Source organism: Peromyscus californicus, unplaced genomic scaffold (assembly GCF_007827085.1).
Source record: "Peromyscus californicus insignis strain IS unplaced genomic scaffold, ASM782708v3 Scaffold_17__1_contigs__length_78620276, whole genome shotgun sequence".
NCBI classification, from domain to species: domain Eukaryota; kingdom Metazoa; phylum Chordata; class Mammalia; order Rodentia; family Cricetidae; genus Peromyscus; species Peromyscus californicus.
In genome coordinates this window covers 15,314,858-15,326,992 of record NW_026294469.1, presented here as the reverse complement: position 1 = coordinate 15,326,992, position 12,135 = coordinate 15,314,858, and the positions used below count along the sequence as shown (strand labels likewise).

The window sequence follows — 12,135 nt, the reverse complement described above, 5'->3', positions numbered from 1 at the left end:
CAGAGACACCAACCTTACAGATATCCCATATCTTCTCACTACGCACTTCATTATCATTGATGGCTACAAATGATGTCAGAAGGAGGTCATGACCGACTCAAGAAACTGCATTATGGTTAGTTTTGGTTAAATCTCCAGGCAATTTTCCAGATTAGAAACAATTTGAGGCCCCACTGTAAAGCAGTCAAGAATGAAGGGATTGTTCTATTTAAAGCAGACTGCGAGATCATTGTTCTGGAATACATGTCCTTTCTTGAGAACTTTACAGCATTACAGGTGGAAAATAATCTGTAGAACTGGAAAAAAGAGTTCAGGGAAGGAAGAGAAAGATGTTAAATTCCAGCAATAGAGGCTACTCTCAGGAGTGTTTTACAAAAAAACAGACAGACAGTCATTACTAACTCAGTGCCTCTCACCGCTTCTCAGACATTAATCTCTTGAACTCTGTCATGATTCACATCAGCAACAGCACAAGCAGCAGCTACCGGTGACTGCTTACCACATGGTAGGCCTGATCTGCCTGAGTAAGAAGAAGGCCAAGTGACACCTTTCCACATGAACGCCACTGAAAATCGAGGGTCACAGAAGGGAGAAAATTATAGATTGCCCTAAAATAAAAAATAATGTTTATATAATTTACCATGAACCAAGAACCTATTAAAAGCAGGTTGGGGTATAGGAAAATTGGAGACATTTCAGAAAGTTTATATTCTTTGAATTCCTTTTATGAAAAAGGAAGTCAGTCAGTTAATGTATTTCTATATCCTAGGTGTTAAAATCATCCAAATCCAAAAGAATGACTCACAGCAAAGTGTCTAAAAAACATAGAATTGGATAGTCAATGGGTCATTCTGAATGACAATGTGTTTTCTAAAGATCCCTCAGCTATTCTTTTCTGAGAAAAGGGGGGTAAACTAATGAAATGCAAAGAGTTTTAATACAAGAAAGTCAAGGCACAATTATACTCCAGAGTGGCTTTCTTGAACTTCAAAATCTTGTGGTATCAAAAACAGACTAGCCAGGCGGTGGTGGCGCACGCCTTTAATCCCAGCACTCGGGAGGCAGAGGCAGGCGGATCTCTGTGAGTTCGAGGCCAGCCTGGTCTCCAAAGCGAGTTCCAGGAAAGGCGCAAAGCTACACAGAGAAACCCTGTCTCGAAAAAAACAAACAAACAAAAAAAACAAAACAAAACAAAAAAACAGACTAAAAGGAAAATTTATTGTGCATGTCAAGCTAGACACAAGAGTTCCAACAAGTCCAAATGTTTAACTCACACAAAGAAATACTATGCAAAAACCTTGATAAGACAATGCCTGCTACCTTTTGTCTGACCATACAGTGAAGACTAGATGAGCATTGCCTTCCAGAATGAAAAGCAAACCAAGAAGCACAGCAAAATAGAATGATGCTTCAGAGAATTTTTCTTTTTCTCCATCTGGAGGTGTTCAGGGAAGAAGACAAATATGACAGCTAAGTTCCTTCCTCTCTTTCTTTCCCTATACTCTGTTATTAGCTATCCTTTTTCCAGCAACAGAAAACTAAGGGGTCACAGGATGTTTAGTGCTTCAATACCACCCAAGAGCTTCAAGAAAAAGAACCCAGACAGTTGTTTACTGTTTGTTGAGTTCAAAGCCTTTCCAACAAACACAGCAAACAGCTAAGACAAATAAAAACATTCCCATCTGCTCCAGAAACAACCCTGCGGTTCCGTTAGAGTCCTGGTCCCACTCATTACAGCTGTAAGTAATTGACCCTGAGCAAGTTACTTCACCGCATTGACCTCCACAGAAGAGGGTAGTAATGGTGCCTATTGTATAAAGTAAGGTGAGAATTAAACATGGCAATGTACATAGAGCTAAAACAGTATTTGGTACAGAAGAAATGCTGTGTAAGCACAAGCTGTCATTGTTATTGCTGCCATTATGAAAATAAGTAGGAGTCTAAGAAGTGAAAAGTGAAAAAGAATAGGTTTTAGAATCAGACATAAATTTTGAAAAGTGTGCTTAATATAAATGCAACATTGGACCAGTTGTCTAACCTAACAAAAGCTATTTTACCACTTACTAAGAAGAGGCAACAATATAGACTAACGGCTTCTTAAGAATGAAAGCTGTTGACAGCAAACGACAGAAAGAAGTACCAATGAACAATGCCGTCACGAGGACCACCTATCCTAAACGCAGTAAGTTCTCTTGTGCTCTGAAGAACCTATTTAACTGAGGTTCTACAGGGACCCAGAACACTACAAAGCTAATTTCACACCATTATCAAAAGGTGAACTTTCTTATACCCTCCAAAAAGAAAGTAAGAAAAGAAAATATACAGTGTGAGTGGGTGTGTTGTGTACCTGTGTATGTGTGTGTGGGGTGTCTCTGTGATTATATGTACCTATGTATAAATCAGAGATAAGTAAGTATTATTCCTCATGGGATGCCACCTTATTTTGAGATGGCCTCAGAGAGTCTCCTGTCTCCATCTCCTCAGCATCAGAAATACAAGCACATGCTATCATACCCAGGTTTTTCCCAGGCTCCTGAAGTCCTGGATCTTCATGCTTGGGTGGCAAGCACTTGATAGACTGAGTTATCTCCCCACAGCAACACAAAGGTGAATTTATCTCAAGTATTTACTGATCCAGGCTTTTGAGAAAGTACAAAGAATAGTTACCCTGCTGGAGTGTTGAGTGAAAATACAGAAAGGCAGTTTCATCATGCACCCAATTTTCAGAGCACTTGCTTTACTTTATAATGAGTAATTGCCATTAAAAAGGCGTTTTGAGAACTGTAAAAACGAAATCAGAGCTTTGATAAAGTTTGTGAATTTTGTAGTAAAGACATGGTTGGAAAACAATAGGAAAAAGCAGAGATTTTTAAAACCTGAATAAAAATGGAGGAGAGAAGATATAAGGCATCTAGTGTTGGCTTGTAAGTGATGAACTATCCTGACTGAGTGTGAACAACGCAGGATCTTAACAGAGAAATAGGCTGGATGGTATCAGCTCAGAGAAGAAATCGCTGGATATAACAACAAATGAAGGGAGAGGGCAGGCTGAAAGGGGAAGAGTTGTTTGAAACTTTCTTTCAGAGTAGGTTTTCTAAGGAGGTGACTTTTTATATAAAAGGTTTTTAAAAGTTTCTTGGACAGTCCTGACCAACAACTCACAAGAGGGCTTCTCACGCCTGGTGTCGGGGTTTTTGTTAGATGATGTCTGGCTTGTGGAGGGAGAACTGTCAGCCTAGAGGGAAAAATCTCATTTAAACTACCTAGGTATATTGATACACTGACTTTCGTGTATTATAGGTATTTTCAGGTAGATAGTATGATTCCTTATGGCTTTTTCAGATATCCTTACATTGTTTTACCAGCCTCCCTCTGTATTTATCTCCCTCTTCCCTAATTATAGAGCCCCTGAGTTTCCTATTTTCTCTATCAGATCAGTTGTAAAATTCTATTCCCCTCTTTATTGCTCCCTATGCTAGCAATGGTTGCTTTTTACTTTTCTGATTTTTGTGGACTCCAGGCTAAGTTGAGATAGGGTGTAGGTGGATCTGGTAGGAGTCACAGGAAGTAGAGAATGAAAAGCCATCCTAATATTCATATGGAAGCACAAAAAGGTTCTAAGTAGTCCAAGGAATCATAATCAGCAAAAAATGCTTCTAGTTATTACAATATTTGACAATTTCTTTTGGTATATATCCCAAGGAAATAAATTAGTATATTAAAGAGAAAAATACATTGTAAGAAATTCTCAAAGAATTAATACAAATTTGTTTAAACAGAAACCTGTACATGCAGACCTATCCACTGCAAATACAGCCCCTTGTTATGTATGTTATAAATCTTTTTGTCACCAAAGATGATGATCTCAAAATTGTTTTTACTTTTAGACATTATATTTCAAATAACAAAAAAATTTCCAGCACAATTAAGTTCTGACAATAGCCCATTGTGAGCTCTCCCTTTGGATTACCTCAAAGAATCCCAGGTCTATGTACATTAGAGTAGCAGTCTGAGATTTACTCCATTAATCAGTCTGTCAAACAGATGAAGGTATATATATATATATATATATATATATATATATATATATATGTTTAATAACTTGTGATGGTTAATGTTTGTAAATTTTCTGAGATTTAGAGTAACCACAGAAACAAACCTCTGGACATTTCCCTGAAGGAGTTTCTAGATTGCATTGGAGTGGGAGGAATGGAGGAGGAGTACACCATTCCCCCGGCTGGTTTCCTGGACTCAGTAAAAGGGAGAAAGTGAATTGAGCACCAGGATTCAGCTCATGTTCCTGCCACCCTACCCACCTCCCTGTCATGATGGACTGTACTCTCAAACTAAATCCAAATAAAGTTTTCGTGAGCTTTATTTTTTTAGGTACTTTCTCACAAGAAAAGACAAGACTACATAACTCAAATTAAGGAGGGTCACTTCCACTGAACTACTATAGGGTAACATTTTTTAAAAAAAATTCTCTTGGAGGGAGGACAGGGTCTTATTTAGCCCAGGCTAGCCTGAAACTCCCCATGTAATCTAGTAAGACCTTGAACCTCTGATCTTCTTGCCTCAAGCTCCCTAGTGCTAGGATGACAGGTGTACACCACCACACCATTTTTGAAGTGCTGGGAATTGAACTTATGATCTTGTATATGCCAACTAAGCAAGCTACTGTCTGAGCCATTTTCCAGTTCCATTTTTTTTTATAGAGGATTCACAAACTGATTAATAAAATATTTATGTGTATCCTAGATGATCAGCTGACTTCAGTAGTCCTGAGTTTGCCATAACTTTCTTCCTTCTAGCATAAATCACAGGATTAATGTTTTAAAATATATTTCTATTATTTGGAAAAGTTGTATCTAAACACTGATTCAGAAATAATTATAGTAAAAAATAAAATATTAATTGAAAACAAAGCATCTATGTCCTTTGCATCCCATCCCACCCTTGGGTTATTTACACCCTCCTCTCTAGAGTTGGCTTTGCTCCCTTTAGTTTTACTTCCACAAGTAACATGTTCAGACCTCTTTTTTTTAGCAATAGTTATATATTTATTGATTAGATGAGACCCAGTGTTTGCCTCAGTATACCAAAGTCATTAAATTTTTCTTAGTTGTGATTTTATCTCTGGGTCCTTATAACAGCTTTTAATTTTGGAATAGGGTCTATTTCACCTATCACTTTAGATTGTACTTAAATAGCTTTCTTTAAATTAGTAGATGAACCAGTGGGTTTTACTATGGAATTTTTATGTATATTTTGTTTTCATCAATCCCCCTCTCTATTGTCCTTGCCCATTCCCCCTCTGCAAACTCCACTTCCCTCCCCCAAGTAGCCCTCCTTTCTTTCATAGCATATGTGTTCCCTTTAAAGAATTACTTTACCTTTAAATATTGTGCATATTTGAGTGTGTATGTGTTCATGTCAGAGGGTGTGTTCGTGTGTGTGTGTGTGTGTGTGTGTGTGTGTGTGTGTGTGTGTGTGCGTGTGTGTGTGTAGTGTAGTGAGTGTTCATGTGAGTGTGGGTGCCCGTAAAGGCCAGACACATTGGATCTTCCTGGAATAGGATTATGGGTGGCTGTGAGCCCCCTGATATGGACACTGGGAACCCAACTCAGGTCCTCTGTAAGACCGGTACTTGCTGAGCCATCTCTTCAACTCTGATATATGTATCCTATTTGCCCTGCCCCACTCTCCTTTAAGAGTCTTTCTCTTTCATTATTTTCTTTCTAGTTTCTTGACCTAGTAACCTTTCACAAATATACACACATATATGTGTATTTCAGAGATGAAGTGTGAAAAAGCATGCAGTATTTCTGAGTCTAGGGCACTTTGAACACAGCAATCTCTCACTATATCTATTTTCCTACAAAAGTCATAACATCATTTTTCTTCATAACTGAATAAAATGCCATTGTATGTATGTACCACATTTCCTTTCCTTTCATCTAATGCTGACAAACATCTGTGCTACTTCCATTTGCTAATGACCCTGCATGATGTAGCAATACGTACAGATGCACAACCATCTCTGTGGGAGGACTTCCAGTCTTTTGGAAGTACTTAGGAGTGGTGGAGCGGGATCACAAGGTGGTTTAGTTTTTACTCATTTTTGTTTGTTTTGTTGTTATGAGAACCATGTATACTGATTTCCACAATGGCTGCACCAGTTTACATTTCCACCAAGAATTAGTAAGGGTCCCTCCTTCCCCATATCCTTGCCACTATGACAGCCATTCTGACTGGGATAAGGTAGGATCTCTACATAGATTTTTTTTACCCACACTTTCCTGATAACTAAAAACATTGAACACTTTTTAAAAATGTTTATCAGCCATTTGTTTCTTCTTTTGAGAAGTATCTGTTAGGGCCATTAGCTCATTTGTTGATTGGAAATTTGATTTTTTTCCCCCAGATATTGCTTGATTGTGTTTATTTGCTTGTTCTTTGGGTCAGTTGGGGATCAGTGATTTAATCCCTAGTAAAAAAAATCTGTGAAAGATTTCTGTAAATTATCCCTCATTCCTTCTCCTAGTGATGTTTTCTGTGCGCAATAAAGAGAGAGCAAAGGCCTTCCTTAGGGACCATACTTTACTTGTACAGTTCTATATATACTGGAAATAGTACCCATCTCTCCGAAGAATAGGTGGCAAAGATTTTTTTCCGCATACTGTGGGCTATCTCTTCACTTGGTTTACTAGTTTCCTTTGCAGTGAGGAAGAAGCTTTTAAATTTCATATATTCCACTTCCCAATTCCTGGGGTTATTTCCTGTGTTCTTGGGGTTCTTTTCAGAAAGTTCTTGCCTATGCCTATATCTTAAAGTGTTTCTCTTTGTCCCGTGTAGCAGGAATCTTAGAAGGTCTTATTAATAAAATCAAACCTGAGCCAGGTATTGGGGTGAACACTGGAAGATCAGAGAGACAGAACAAGCCACAGCTAACCTCACCTGGCCAACTTCTCAGCTGATCTTGTTTCCTCAGCCTGGAAGCCTCTGTGTCCTCATATCCGAATGGCTCTCAGCTGAACTGTGCTGCTCCAAACCTAAAAGCTTAACCAGCCAAATGCTTATCCAGCCAAATGCTTCTAGTTCCTGGTCCTCGCACCTTATATATCTTTCTGACTTCTACCATCACTCCCTGGGATTAAGAGCTCACTCCCTGGGATTAAAGGCCTGTGTCACCATGCCTGGCTGTTTCCAACGTAGCCTTGAACTCACAGAGATCCAGAGGGATTTAGGCCTCTGGAATGCTAGGATCAAAGGTGTGAGTGCCACCATTTTCTAGTCTAAGTATCTAGTGGCTTTTCTGTTCTCTGACCCCAGATAAGTTTATTAGGGTATACAATATTTTGGGGAACACAATACCACCACAGTCCCCTAACCCCATGTGTGTTGAATCCAGTGAAATATGGATTCAGTTTTCCTAGCACCATTAGTTGAATAATCTTTTCCAGTGTGTGCTTCTGATATTTTTGCCAGAAATTAGGTGTGTCCTTTTTTCCTTTCTCTTGTCTGGATGCCCTGGAGAAGACTCAAGAGCAGTATATGTCATTTTACAAAAGAGTCTCAGCGTGTCAGGAGAGAGTGAGCACTCCTGTCTCTTACCAGAGTTGAGATGAAATGTAACAGACCAGCCACCACTTTTCCAACCCAGGGTACTCTTAGGTAGGGAGAAATGAGAAGAATTAGCTAGAAAGAGATATCTAAGACGATGAAGGACAGACATAGAGGATAGCCTCAGGAGGGCATGGATCTACTGGCCCTGAACTTTATCACAATGCCAAGGGGAAGAGCAAAAGACCTCCCCCTTGCTAGGTACAGTCAAACATAGACCCTTCCAAACACCTGATACTCAGGCCCGTGGTCCAATCATCTTCTTTATGCAGATCTACTGGATAAAGCCACCAAGAAAACCTAGATGGGCTCCAACAAAATGTTATCAGTTTTCTTTTCACTTACTATAATTATTTTGGCTTATATGTTTGCTGTATATAATCACTGTTATACTGTAATATGTCCTTTGTATTCCTAGTTTCCTCAGGATTTTAATCATAAATGCACACTGAACTTTGTCAAATGCTTTTTCTGCAGCTAATCAGAGGATCATGTGATTTCTGACGTATACCTATGTAACATATTAAATGTACTGATCTGTATATGTTGAATTAACTTTGCATCCCTGAGATGAAACCAACTTGGCTGTGATAGATAATCTTCTTAATGCACTCTTAAACTTGGTATCTAAGTATTGTATTCAGAATTTCTGCATCTATATTCATCAAGGGAATTAATCTAAAGTTTTCTTTCTTTGTTCTATCACCAGCATGCTTTGGTATCAGAGAAGTAATGGTTTTGAAGAATGATTTCTTGAGCATTCCTTCCCTTTCTTCTTTGTGAAACATTTTGAGAAGTATTGTTAGCAGATCATTCTTAAGGGTTTGGTAGAGCTCAGCACTGGATCTGTCTTATGCTTTTCTTTGTGGAGAGATGTTTAATTACCACTTCTAACAAAGCTGGTTATGGGATTTAAAAGTTGATAGCATCATGATTTAATTTCATTAGGCCACATATAGCTAGGAATTGATCAATTTCTTCTAGATTTAACAACTTATTGAAATATAAGCCTCCCAAGTATTCCTTTATGTTCCTCTGGATTTGATTAGGGTCTGCTGTAACAATTTACATTTTATCTCTAATTTTGTTGGTTTCAGTATTTTCTCTCCTTTGGTTAATTTGGCTAGAGGTCTGTCAGTCATCTTTATCTTTCAAATTACCAGCTTTTGGAGTCTTATGTATTGTAATTTTATTCTCTATCTCATTATTTTTCCCTAATATTTATTATTTCTTGCCATCTGCTGCGTTTGTCTGGCTTTTTATGATTCTATAGCCCTGAAGTGCATCATTAGGTTATTTATTTGAGATCTTTCTATGTAGCCAGAAGTTTTCCTGTGTCCCACCTGGTCCACTGCTGCTCAGACCCAAGTAAACACACAGAGGCTTATATTAATTAAAACTGCTCAGAGAGAAGCGACTGAGAGACTCTAGGCCTGTGGGCTGAAGATGGATGCCCCAACATTACACAGGAACTTTGGATGACTGTCTAGGCAGGCAGCTGCTCTGTCATTCTAGATTTTTGGAAAATGCTTACAATGTTCTTCCTGTTTACTTAGGTAATATTGTATCCTTCTGAGGTCTTTGATGTAGTTAAAGACTAGATAGTTATAATTTCCCTTGGTTATGATAAAAGATAAATTAGATATGAAACTTTAGATAAATATAGGACAGATAAAATATCTTCTTTAATTTTGCCAAATACAAATAGACTAGATATGATAACTATAATTCTTGCCTGATAATTGTTTTGTTATATATAGTTTTACTATGTTAAAATTAAAACTTTCCTTTTTAATTAAACAGAAAAGGGAAAATGCTGTGGGATAATGCTTTTGTACACTGGTTTAATAAAATGCTGATTGGCCAATAGCCAGGAAGGAAGTACAGGTGGGATAAGCAGACAAGGAAAATTCTGAGGAAGAGAAAGGCTGAGTCAGGAGATGCCAGCCAGCTGTCCATGGAGAGCATGTAATGGCACACAGGTAAAGCCACAGAAAATGTGGTGATTAACAGATTAACATTCTGTTAATATAGATTAACAGAAATGGGTTAGTTTAAATGTAAGAGCTAGTTGATGATAAGTCTGAGCTAATAGTCAAGCAGTTTGTTTTTGTTTTTGTTTTTGTTTTTCCAGACAGGGTTTTTCTGTGTAGCTTTGCGCCTTTCTGGAACTCACTCTGTAGCCCAGGCTGGCCTCGACCTCACAGAGATCCACTTGCCTCTGCCTCCTGAGTGCTGGGATTAAAGGTATGTGCCACCACCACCCAGCAGCCAAGCAGTTTTAAATAATATTAAGCCTCTGTGTCATTATTTTATAAGCAGGCCATGGGACTGCAGGGCCCAGGCAGGACCAGAGAAACTTCTAGCTACATTTCTGATTCTTATACCAGACTCTGAGAGTATAACACCACCGATGTAACAAACAGCATGCCTGACTTCAGAACACTGTGTGAAAGAGGTGGATGAATAAACAAGAATTACAATAATAAAACAGTGCTCTGCAAAGATGGACCCAGGCTAGTCGTGAATATATAACAGAATACACTAGACTTCATAATGAGGTAAGGGGGAAAGAGGAGACAGGACAGTATGATGCTCTTCCTCTGAGGTGTAAACTTGAATGGACTTATTCAGGTCCCAGCAGGAAGGAAAAGAGGGGGTTTCTCAGTGCTCAGCTCAGAAAAGCCTGTCACAAAGAATAAAGCAGACAACAAAGGAAGTGACCCTCATTCTTCCTTAAAGAGAAAAAGGAGACTCATTTTCCCTTTCTAAGTTAAATAGCAGAGCCTAGAAGCCTCTATTTCACAGTTTCATTTTCACTGTTTATGAGGACATTTAGAACTTGATCATCAAGTACTTGAGGGAAACATGGTTTAACCCGGAGAGGTGGCTCAGCAGTCAACAGCACCTGCTGCTCTTACAGAGGACTTAGTGCAGTTCCCAACACCACATGGAACTGCTTACAATGATCTGTACCTCCAACTCCAGGGATATGACACCTCAGATATGCGCGCACACGCACACACACACACACACACACACACACACACACACACACACACACACGATTTAAAATGAAATATATATTTCAGAAAGTTCTCTAGATTAAGTGAAAAACAAGATCTCTCCCTCTCTCTGTCGCTCTCTCCCTCTGAGCTGGAGATGTATTCGAATATAGGGGCTTACACTGCTTAAAGTTTAGGTAAAGCATGGCAGTATTAACTATGATTGTTCATACTTAGCTTAAATAAAAACTACCAACAACTAAGGAAGTTTTCCTGGTCCCATTTTCAGGCTGGGCCTCCTCCAGATATTCTTAGAGTTTTCCTATCAGCTGTCAACTTTCTTTTCCTCCCTGCTGCTGGTTTTTTCTTCTTCTTTCCTTTTACTTGGGTGATCATGGTTGACTCTTAATCTCTGTTCCTGAGGCTGTAAGACTCTACTAATATTGTTAAATGAAGGCTCTCCTGTCTCCCTGCCACAGTCCCTTCTAAATAAGTTGCCTTGGCTTTTGTGCTGTCTCATTTAGGTATGTCATGCCAAGGGCATGAGCAGAAATGTGAGGGTGAACCTGAAACTGACCTTCACAAGCTCTCTGGCCTAGAGGCACCTACAGAGCTGTCAACCTCCTTTTAGACTGGTGAAGACATGAATAGAAATAATATAAGCTGCCATATTCCTCTGTGGCCACTGTACAATCTAGCTTCCTGAAAACAGAGCAAGAGATACTATTTCTATCTAGAACATCAGCAAGGCATTAATAATTTGAATATTTCTTAAAAAAATGTATGACTAAAAATGGTCTATATTAAACAACTCAGGTAAAGCACATAACATGGTTTTTTGTTTGTTTTCATTTTCCCATATATGTAAATTGTAGGTTCAAAACTAAGATTCCATTAGCCAAAACTCTTAACACATCTAAGGCAATTGTCTCCAATCTGAACAGGAATGCTCTTTAGGAAGTTTGCAAGAAATCCTCATGTTTGACCTTTGAGCTTTTGACACTACTTGGGAAATGGTAGTTAACACATTATTTGTATTTTCATGATTTTATATGACATAGTCCTTTCTATCTTAACATATAAAGATTATTTTCAGCCATTTGAAGATTTAAACTCATATGGACAGAAGAAGGACATCAAGTATCAGTGTTAGAAGCCAGAAGTTTGGCTTTGGTACCTGTTTGTACATCATAAAAGTCAAGGTTCTGAATACTCATCACTTGATGTTATGTAGTTTCTTATAAACACTTATATTCTAAGAACTAAAAACAGAAAAGGGATATTAATATTTTCTAAAAGGACACCAAATAGCCATCACTCTTCATTAAGTAAAGGATCAGTACACTTTCTTATCCCATCAAAGGTCTCCCCAGGAATCACTTCCTACTTCAAGTTTCTGTTTCTGATCACTAGACTCCTAGAATGGGAGAGGAAGAGGAGAGGAAGGCCATAGACAGGGAAGCCATGAGATACTTGTATATTTTAAGACAGCATGCATATCATGAAT

The 12,135-nt window shown here is 38.5% G+C and overlaps 1 protein-coding gene across 6 annotated transcripts in view; it reads right to left on the bottom strand.

The window, feature by feature from the left end:
* The window catches only part of Kiaa1328 (KIAA1328 ortholog), a 294,152-nt gene that overhangs the window by 158,573 nt on the left and 123,444 nt on the right, over nt 1–12,135 (bottom strand). The gene's annotated exons all lie outside the window — the stretch shown is intronic.